This window comes from Rhinopithecus bieti, unplaced genomic scaffold, assembly GCF_001698545.2.
Source record: "Rhinopithecus bieti isolate Rb0 unplaced genomic scaffold, ASM169854v2 scaffold_57046, whole genome shotgun sequence".
NCBI lineage: Eukaryota > Metazoa > Chordata > Mammalia > Primates > Cercopithecidae > Rhinopithecus > Rhinopithecus bieti.
In genome coordinates this window covers 97,392-108,891 of record NW_016822066.1, presented here as the reverse complement: position 1 = coordinate 108,891, position 11,500 = coordinate 97,392, and the positions used below count along the sequence as shown (strand labels likewise).

Here is an 11,500-nt window from a genome sequence, read left to right as displayed (position 1 = left end):
TAAGCCACTAAAAAATAGCCTTTTCATTAGTGTGTTATAAGGCAGAAAAATTTTATCATTTGGAATTTTTCCTTTGAGAAAAGCTTTGTTCCTGAAAGCTATAGTTAAATTCCATTGTTACCTTGTGGTGGTGGAGGGATAAGTGGGCTTGGTCTTCTGTCCAAGGGAGAAAGAGAAATAACCCATCAACCCACGATCACCTGTTGCTCATTATATTTTCACCAAGAGTAGGGTCCAGAGAGAAACGGACCTAAGAGAGGTAAACTTGAAGGTGAAGTAAAAACAGAAAGATTTGTAACAGGGGCATCTGACAAGAATTAATAGTTAGAATGTGATACTGCAGCAGTGGACTTTGAAAAATAGGAGTGCATTGGGCATTTGGAGGTGGGCTGAAGCCAAAGTGGGTGCCCAAGTGGGGAAGCTTGAAGATCCATTCGATCCATCCAACAGTGCCCTCCCCTGACCTACTGAATCAGAATTTTCATTTTAGCAGGACCACCAGGTGGTTCATACCCATACTAAATTTGAGATGCATTGCCCTAAGGTGTCTGCAATCCACAAGGGCTTAAAAACTACTGACTTAAGCAGGTTTGGAAAAGGATTAAATAGAAAAAAGTTGGAACCTGATCTCAGAAAACTGTTAAATTAAATTATTTCCTCTGTTCATTTAAAGATTTGTCTTTTAAGAAACAGTTTCTAAAAATCAACTTTTCTTTCCTCCTTTGCTTAAATCTTCACAAACCACAAACAAGCTTACTTTCGTTATTGCAGGAAAAGCCTGAATTTACTTGGATAAACATCAAAGGTTCCTGTTAGAGTCCTCTTTTGATCGTTAAGAAGATACAAAAGCAAACAATAACAAAAAATCCCCAAGAGACCTTTGTTTAAGATATCAATTTGTCTTAGTAATTGTCCTAAGTCATAAAAGACCTGGGAGGCAGCAGGCAGGAGGTCATTAGGTTCACCACTCAATTTTCAGGCAGGTCAGAACTCAAAGTGGACAATTATCTTTTAAAAAACCTCTGAGGAACAAAACATAGCCATTGCTCTGACTTAAAGCTCTTACACTCAGAAATCTCAGTTAGAAGTCAGCTTAGGGCCAGGCACGGTGACTCATGCCTGTAATCCCAGTACTTTGGGAGGCTGAGGTGGGCGGATCACGAGGTCAGCAGTTTGAGACCTGCCTGGCCAACATGGTGAAACCCTGCCTCTACTACAAACACAAAAATTAGCTGGGCATGGTGGTGGCATGCCTGTAATCCCAGCTACTCAGGAGGCTGAGGCAGAAGAATCGCTTGAACCCAGGAGGCGGAGGTTGCAGTGAGCCGAGATCATGCCACTGCGCTCCAGCCTGCACGACAGAGCAAGACTCTGTCTCAAAAAAAAAAAAAAGAAGAAGAAGAAGTCAGCTTAGGCCATGCACAGTGGCTCACGCCTATAATTCCAGCACTTTGGGAAGGCTGAGGCGGGTGGATCACCTGAGGTCAGGAGTTCATGACCAGCCTGGCTAACATGGTGAAACCCTATCTCTACTAAAAGTACAAAATTAGCTGGACGTGGTAATACCTGTTATCCCTGTAGTCCCAGCTACTCGGGAGCCTGAGGCTCAAGAATTGCTTGAACCTGGGAGGTGGAGGTTGTAGTGAGCTGAGATCGCACCACTCCACTCTAGCTTGGGTAACAGAGCCAGACTCCATCTCAAAAAAAAAAAGAAGTCAGCTTAGCTCCCTAGCCTTTTCTAAGCCTGTTAATCTAATGGAAGGGATCACCCTTTTCTCTCTCATAGGTGGTCCAGCCAGGCCCATGAATGTGTGCCTATCGGGCCTGAAAAGAGCTAGCCAGGCTGGAGAGAGAGCAGGTGATGGACAATCTTTGAGTAAAGATTGACAATGTGTTTCTGTCTTGGAACTAACCTCTCTTCACGCTGATTTTGCTACCATTGAGTAGTTTCCTGGTAGTACAAGAAGAGAGAGAAAAGGCAACTGTGGGAGAGAGGAATATTTTGTTGTTTTATACTTGGTCTCTTAGACAGGTGTAGTTTATTTCAAAGGGGAAAATGAATGTCTTTAGGAGTTTGAAATAAGCTCTATTTTCTCAGTGGAAACTTGATTCTATTGGAGTTTTAGAGACTCAATCAGAGAATAAAGTGAGTGTTCATTCATTCAATGTTAATTCAACATTTATTAAATATTTAATTTTGAACAGGCATTATGTTAGGAGCTAATGATACAGAAGTAAGATGAACAAGTTTCTTGTCCTCAAGGAACTTACATTCTGGTGGGAGGGACAGATAAAACAACTAAAAATAAAAGTATTTCAGGTAGTAACGAGTGCTATGAAGAAAACTGAAACAGGAAAGGGAGTAGGGAATGATGTGTGTGTGGTAGAGAGGCTATTTATTTTTTCCTTTAATGTAAGTCTCTTTATGTTCATTAAAATGCTTTCTGATATTGGTCATTTTTAAAAGGCCGCCCAAACACTTCAAATCTGTGGGTTTATGGAGCAGCATTAGCCAGCAGCTAGTTTCTATTCCTGGCAGAGCTTTGAACTTGAATTGTGATAGAAGCATTCAACATTATCAGGGGTAGTGGGTAGGGAAAGTCCAAATCTCTGCCAGTCCCAAATCCATAGAGTTGTCATTTCATTCAAGAGAATTAAATCGTTTATTGATTACATATGATAATGGATGCTACACAAGCTTCATTCCCATCCATAATTTTATCTGGTACCATTATTCAATTTAGATATATTGCATAGGATGTGCCAGCAATCATTTCTATAACCAATAATTCCATGATTTTGCTTGGGTAGTCCCTTTTAATGGTGAACTTCAGGTCACAACAGAAACTGTCAGTTCAACTACACCAAGGTTTCTGAAGACAATGGCTTCTCCACCCAAGCAGGTTGTATATAGATTCCAAATAGAACCTGGCATCACCCTGAAGGAATTCTAACTTCACACTGTTGGAGAAATTTACCAAGATGGCTTCAGAGTAGACTAACTTTACACAGCACATTTTAAAAAAAGACATTTATTCAGTGTCATGATCAGACTGTTACATTTAGCAATCAACAACATGGGTGCAAAAAAATAAAACTACATTAAAACCCTTTGTTGGAATGCTTTACACTTTCCACAGAACAGAAAATAAAACAACCTGTTATACAGTTAGTCACAAATACAATCCTTGAGTTTTTTGCTCATACACATGAATATTTGTCTAAAATATGTCTTCTTTGTAGCAGCTAGGCCCTGCCACCACTGTGCTTGGCTGAGTTCACAAATCTGTTGTAACCTGTAGCTTCCCTGTCACTTTCCTGGCTCTCCGCTCCTGCTAAGCTTTGTTTCCTAATTAAAATCTTCTGCCACTGCCATAGCTACTGTTGCTACTGGAACCGCCATAGACAATGTGGTTCGGCAAAGTATTGGCCTCCACCACCATAGGGGCCAGAGCTTCTGCCCCAAAGTTTCCTCCCTTCATGGGTCCAAAATTTGAAGACTGATTGTTGTAATTGCCAAAATCATTGTAGCTTCCACCACCTCCAAAATTGCTTCAATCATTACCAAATCCATTATAGCCATCCCCACTGCCACCATATCCACCACCACCACGGCTGCCACCAAAGCCACCACGACCACTGACATTTCCTCCATGACCAAAGTTGTCATTCCCACCGAAACTACCTCCACAACCACCACCAAAGTTTCCAGAACCACTTTGACCTCTTTGGCTGGAAGAAGCACTAGCCATCTCTCGCTTTGACGGGGCTTTCCTAACTTCACAGTTGTGGCCATTCACAGTATGGTATTTTGGAATGACAATCTTATTCACGGAATCATGGTCGTCAAAGGTTACAAAGGTAAAGCCCCTTTTCTTGCCACTGCCTCAGTCAGTCATTATTTCAATCACTTCAATCTTTCCATGCTGTTCAAAATAATCTCTTAGGTGATGTTCTTCAGTGTCTTCTTCAATGCCACCAACAAGTTATCTTTTTCACAGTTAAGTGGGCACCTGGTCTTTGACAATCTTCTCTTGAGACAGCTCTCTTTGGTTCCACAACTTTTCCATCCACCTTGTGTGGCCTTGTGTTCGTGGCTGCATCCACCTCCTCCACAGTGGCGTATGTAACAAACCCAAAACCCCTGGAGTGCTTGGTATTTGGATCTTTCATTACCGCACAGTCTGCAAGCATTCCCCATCGCTCAAAATGGCTCCTCAGGCTCTCAACGGTTGTTTCAAAGCTCAAACCTCTAATGAAGAGCTTCCTCAGCTGTTTGGGATCTTTAGGAGACTCTGACTTAGACATGACGGAAGGGAGAAGAGAGGCTTAAGTGATGCTTCTTGGGTGGTGTCCACAGGCAGAAAGGAGCAAGCTGACAAATGTATCTGGAGAGGCTATTTTAAATAGAGTGATCAGGGAAGGCCTTTTTGAGAAAGTGGCATATGAGATAATATGTGTATGCTGAGAAGGGAACAGCCAGCCTTCTTTAGGGTTCTAGACAGAAAGACTTGCCATGTACAAAGGACCTGAAATGAAAATCAGTTTAGTGTGCTAGAGGAACAGCAAGAAGGCAANAAAAAAAAAAAAAAAAAAAAAAAAAAGAAAAAGAAAAAAAAGAAAAGAAAAAAGAAAAGAAAAGAAAAAAAGAAAGTAGGTACCTTATAGAGGTAATTAGTTAAGATGAGGTCATACTGGAGTAGGGTGGCTCCTAACGCAATATGACTGTGTCCTTATGAAAAGGGGGCAGGTTTTTTTTTTTTTTTTTTAATTTTTTTAGAGACAGGGTCTTCCTAGATCATCCAGACTGGTCTCGAACTCCTAGCCTCAAGCAATCTTCCTGTGTCAGCCTCGCGAGTAGCCATGATTACAGGTGTGAGGCACTGTGCCTGGCTAAAAACGGGGAATGTTTGAATGCAAACATGCACAGGGGAGAACACCATATAACGATGAAGGCAGAGATCAGGGTGATGCTTCTATAAGCCAAGGAATGCCAAAGATAGCCAGCAAACCACCAGAAGATAGGACACAGGCATGGAACAGATTCTTCCTCACAGCCCCCAAAAGGAACAAACCCAGGCAGATGTGGTGGCTCACACCTATAATCCCAGCAATGTGAGAGGTTGACGTGAGTGGATAACTTGAGCCCAGGAGTTTGGGACCACCCTGGGCAACATGGTGAAACTCTATCTCTACAAAAAAATACAAAAATTAGCTGGGCATGCCTGTGGTCCCAGCCACCTGGGATGCTGAGGTGGGAGGATCACCTGACGCCAGGAAGTTGAGACTGCAGTGAGCCATGATTGTGCCACTGCACTCCAGCCTGGGTGACAGACTGAGACCCTGATAAGGAACAAATCCTGCCTCAAGAAGTATGAGGCAACACATTCTGGTATTTAAACCACTCAATTTGTGATACTTTGCCATGGCATCCCAGCGAATGAATACAACCAGAGTTGCTGGACAGAAGTGAGGGTAGGTGGGGAGAGGTGAGTTCAGAGAGGTTGACAAAAGTCAGATTACCTAGGGCTTTGCAAGTGAACCTAAACTCATTGTTTTTGGTAGATTTAGGAAGCTTCTGAAAATTAGAGGTAGGTGAGGGCCATAAGTCACCTCTCCTACCTCCTTACTAGGTAGAATATTATAATGAAGGTAATTGTCAGACTGAATTCTATGACATATACAGCTATTAGCAATCAGGGATCAAAACAGTCATACAGTCTCTCCTTGTAAAGTCGGTCAAGTACAGGTTGGTGCAAAAGTAATTGCGGGTTTTGCCATTAAAAGCAATGATGAAAACCGCAATTACTTTTGCACCAACCTGATACATGCTCTCTGATCTTTAGGAACACCAGCAAGCTCTTTGCATAAAAAATCCACATGAAATAGTTGGCCTAATATTATGGTAACAGGATCAACCTATCTTCTGGTTGGAACAGGAAAATCTTCCATTAAGTAATCCTATTTATTTTATTTATTTATTGCTGTGTTACAAATTACCCCCAACATGTAGTGGCTAAAAACAACATTTATTATCACTAGGGACATCTGGCAAACTGGCTCTATATAGGATCACACAGAGTCTGAGGCCTAGATGCCATTCCAGAACATGCTGAACTGTTGGGCTGGCGTGCCAGATTTTTATCTTTTGTTCATGCAAGCATGGAGGTACAAGGACAAAATATCTAGCCATTGCACATATTTTTAACAGAATTCAATTCACCAATGAAATATTATTTCTTACATCCTTTATACTACTTAATGGACTCTCTGGTACAAGGTTTCCTTCCCTGAGGTTCTGTGAATAGAATTTAGGGAGGCTCTTTGGACTTTGATGGGAAAAATCACACCTTTATTTTTATTTCTTTCTAATTGAATGTAGTCAACAAATCACGGTCTTATTATCAGTGTCTGCAACTTTCTCACCAATATATATCAAAGATATTTTCATATCACATTATAGCTGTTGCAAATATCTCATAAGATCAGTTATGCTCATCACTATTTAAAAATTGTGATGATTATAGACCTGCTCTAGTTGTGTTATTTGCTAGGTTAATAAAAAAAGAACACACAATATTGTTAAAATGTCCATGCTACCCAAAGTGATCTACAGAGCCAATACAATCCCTATCAAAATTCCAAGGATATTTTTCACAGAAATAATAATAAAAAATACTAACATACGCATGGAACCACAAAAGGCACATAATAGGCAAAACCATCCTGAACAAAAAGAACAAAACTGAGGAATTATGCTACCCAACTTCAAATTATACTGCAGAGAGATAGTAACCAAAACAGCAGGGTAATGGCATAAAAACAGACATAGACTAAGGGAACAGAATAAGAGCCTGGAAATAAATCTACACATTTATGGTCAATTGATCTTTAACAAAGGTACCAATGGGGAAACGGCAGTCTCTTCAATAAATGATTTCGGGGGCCAGGCATGGTGCTCATGCCTATAATCCCAGCACTTTGGGAGGCCAAGGCAGGTGGATTACTTGAGGCCAGGAGTTTGAGACCAGCCTTGGCAATATAGTGAGACCCCGTCTCTATTTATAAAAAAGAGAAGAAAGAAAGGAAGGAAGGAAGGAAGGAAGGAAGGAAATTAAAAAAAATTAAATGTTGGGAACACTGGATATCCACATGCAGAATGAAATTGGACCCTTATCTTATACTATGTTAAAAAAAAAAAAAAAAAAAACCTCAAAATGGATTAAAGACTTAAACATAAGGCCTGAAACTGCAAAACTACTAGAAAAAAACATAATGTAAATGCTTCTTGACACTGGTCTAGGCAATAAATTTTTGGATATGACCCCAAAAGCATAAGCAAAAATAGACAAATAGAATTGCATTAAACTAAAAAGCTTCTGCACAGCCAAAGAAATAATCAACAAAGAGAGACAATCTACAGAATGGGAGAAAATATTTGCAAACAGTATATCTGATAAGGGGTTAATATCCACAATATGTAAGGAACTCAAACAACTCACTAGAAAGAAAACAAATAACTCAATTAAAATAGTTTGAATGAATGAATAAGACCTAGTATTTGATAGCAAAACAGGCTGACTATAGTCAATAATAATTTAATTGTATATGTAGAAATAACTAAAAGAATATAATGGGAATATTTGTAACACAAAAGTTTAATGCTTGAGGGGATGGATATCCCATTCTCCATGATGTGATTATTACACATTGCATGCCTGTATCCAAACATCTCATGTGCCCCACAAATATATATACCTACTATGTACCCACGAAAGTTAAAACTAAAAAAATTAAAATAAATGTAAAAAAAAATTCAAAACGAGCAAAGGATCTGAATAAACATTTTCAAAGGATGACAAACAAGTGGCCAACAGGGATATAAAAAAAATAATGTCCAACATCGCTAATCATCACGGAAAAGCAAATCAAAACCACAATGAGATATCACCTCGTGCTTGTTAGGATGGCTATTTTCAAAAACAGGAAAGATAACAACTGTTGGCGAGGGTATACAGAAAAGGAAACCCTTGCATACTGTTAGTGGGAATGTAAATTAATACAGCCATTGTGAAAAACAGTAAGTGGTTCCTCAAAAAATTAAAAACAGAATTACCATATGATCTAGCAATCCCAATTCCAGGTATATATCCAAAGGAATTGAAATCAATACGTTGAAGGCATACCTTCACTCTCACATTCATTGCAGCATTCTTCACATTAACCAAGATATGGAATCAACTGTCCACCAATGGATGAATGGATAAAGAAAATGTGGTATGTATGTACAACAGAATACTATTCAGCTTTAAAAGAAGAAAGAAATCCTTTCATTTGTGACAACATGGACAAACCTAGAGGATATTACATTAAGTGAAATAAGCCAGGCACAGAAAGATAAATACTGCATGATCTCACTTCTGTGTGGAATCTTAAAAATTTGAACTAGTAGAAGCAGAGAATAGTGACTACTAGGGATTGGGGTGGGAGAAATGGAAAGACGTTGGTCAACGTGTGCCAAGTTTCAGTAAGGATGAATCATTTCTGGAGATCTATTGTACAGCATGGTGACTATAGTAAATAATGTATTATATATTTGAAAATTGCTATGAGAGTAGATCTTAAATGTTCTCACCACACAAAAATGATAAGTATGTCACTGTTGGTGGGGATGTAAATTAGTACAACCTCTACCAAAAAAAAAAGTATGGAGATATCTCCAAGAACTAAGAAGGGAACTACCATTCAGTCTAGCTATCCCACTACTGTATATCTACCCAGAGGAAAAGAAATTATTGTATAAAAAAGACACCTGCACTCATATGTTTGTCACAGCATTATTTACAATAGCAAAGACATGGAACCAACCTAAGTGTCTACCAACAGTTGATTGGATAAAGAAAATGTGGTGGAGATACACCATGGACTACTACACAGTCACAATAAAGAACAAAATAATGTCATTTGCAGCAACGTGGATGCAGCTGAAGGTCATTATCCTAAGTGAACCAACACAGAAGCGGAATATCAAATAGTGCATGTTCTCACTTACAAGTGGAAGCTAAACAAATGGCACACATGGACATAAAGATGGGGAAAACAGACTCTGGGGACTCCAAAGGAGGGAGAGTGGGAGGGGAGGAAGGGGTGAAAAATTACCTACTGGGTACAATGTTCAATATTTTGGGTGATATGTACACTAGAAGCCCAATCCTCACCATTACACATTTAATTCCCATGTAACAAACATACACATGTACTTGAATCTAAAATAAAATTTTTCAAAAAAATAGGCCAGGTGTGGTGGCTCATACCTGCAATCCCAGCACTTTGGGAGGCCAAGGCAGGCGGATCACAAGGTCAGGAGTTCGAGACCAACCTGATCAACATGGTGAAACCCCGTCTCTATTAAAAATACAAAAACTAGCCGGGCATGGTGGTGCGTGCCTGTAATCCTAGCTACTCAGGAGGCTGTGGCAGGAGAATTGCTTGAACCCAGCAGGGGGAGGTTGCAGTGAGCCAAGATCGTGGCACTGCACTCCAGCCTGGATGTCAGAGCGAGACTCTGTCTCAAAATAATAATAAGTATGTGAGATAATCATATGTAAATTAGCTTGACTTAGTCATTTCACAATACATACAGATATCAAAACATCATGCTGTACACCATAAACATATACAACTTTGTCAATCATACCTTAATAAAGCTGAGGGTGAAGAAGCACATGTTAATGTCATAAATTGTATCTTTAATATTTTGATGACTGCATTTGAATGCATTTATGTTTTTTTCAGCCTGTGGTATAACCATAGCTCATTGCAGCCTCCACCCCCGGGGTTCAAGTGATGGCAGGGGAGTACTCAGCCTCCCAAGTAAATGGGACCACAGGTGCACAGCAACACAACCAGCTAATTTTTAAATGTTTTGTAGAGGCAGTGGGGAGGAGTGGGATGGGATGGTGGGGTGGTCTTCCAGTGTTCCTCAGGCTGGTCTCAAACTCCTAGCCTCAAGCAAACCTGCCGCCTCAGCCTCCCAAAGTGCTGTAATTACAGGCTTATGCAATTGGTTTTGATTGTAATCCTATGTATTTTATTTTGGGTATTAAAAGCATGACTCTGAAATGGGTTCACCAGTTGGCCAAAGGGGACCATGGCAAAAATAAAGTATAAGAATTTCTGACTTAGTGCAGGTTCAGATAGGAAAAAGTGAACATCCTGGAGTATAATTACTTCTGGGATGTAAACACCTGAGTAGGATCTTTCAAATGCTAACTAATCACTCCTGAGTATGTATTCCTGATTAGAATAATTTGAATGTTAACTAACCACCCCCAGAGTGTGGATGAAAACTAATTAACAATGAATTGTAAAACCTGTTGATCAGTATGAATAACCATTACCAGTTTCTCCTCCACTTCAAAGTATATACTAAATCCACCCCTTCTTCCTACCTCCACTGTCCCCCCAGCCTAGGCTGGTATTTCAAAAGATCATTTTGTAGACAGACACAATATTTCATCAAATAATTAATTCATGAATCCAAAATGTCATAGGTTGTAGGACTCATCATTCTTTTCTGCACCCAGAAAGAAAATTTGCTGTCAATTAAATTATGACATATTATTAATGGTAAAATTCATCCTAATTTCAGAGGTGATTAAAAGTGAAAAAGATACGCATTTTAGAATAGATGAAATAAGGTTTATCACACAGATGATACTGAAGCATTTTGAAGCAAATTATGAACATTATACATTGCACATATACAGTATAGCATGGTAAGGAGTTTGGATTTGATTTTCTTCACACTTAGGAAAAGTCGACATTTCCTTTCTGAAGCCTGCTGACCTGCCACAAGATGGCGAGAGCTCCAAGGAGACACAAGGAGAGGCAGCGAATGGAAGTGAAGGCCAGCACCACAGGTGAAAGATCAACAACGAAAACAGTGATGGGTCTGTCTTGCGGGGCCTCCACTGGGTCTATTTCAATGTTGGTAATAATGAACAGAAGCAAGTACTTCAGAGAAGCAGAAAGATGAACATTTGATGTTCCATTCTGCCTTGTGTATACTGGGTTATACCCTCCAGACGCAGGTTCATGGGCAAGATTACTTGGTTAGTGTAGGCAGCTGACAATGTAGACTCATTAGCAATCAGGCTGTCAGGGCTGTTTAACGTGTTTCAGAACCTTCCTCAGCCACAGGCAGCCAGGCAAACTTGAGAAGTGGCTCATTACAAGACAAGGCTTGCCACGAAGGGTTGCTCATTCCTGCTAGGCAACCCATTTGTTTTAAGCACAGGGTATGTAATAGGGAAAATAATAGGATGTGAGGCCCGGCGCGGTGGCTCAAGCCTGTAATCCCAGCACTTTGGGAGGCCGAGACGGGTGGATCACGAGGTCAGTAGATCGAGACCATCCTGGCTAACACGGTGAAACCCCGTCTCTACTAAAAACACAAAAAACTAGCCGGGCGAGGTGGCGGGCGCCTGTAGTCCCAGCT

General features: G+C 40.2%; 1 pseudogene across 1 annotated transcript in view; it reads right to left on the bottom strand.

Annotated features, from left to right (window-relative positions):
• Positions 1-2,407: 2,407 nt before the first annotated feature.
• Positions 2,408-11,500, bottom strand: part of LOC108521139 (heterogeneous nuclear ribonucleoprotein A1-like) — a 38,529-nt pseudogene continuing 29,436 nt past the window's right edge. Inside the window, exon 2 of the transcript XR_001883128.1 lies at positions 2,408-4,529. The product of XR_001883128.1 is annotated as a heterogeneous nuclear ribonucleoprotein A1-like (transcript). The remainder of the gene's footprint in view (positions 4,530-11,500) is intronic.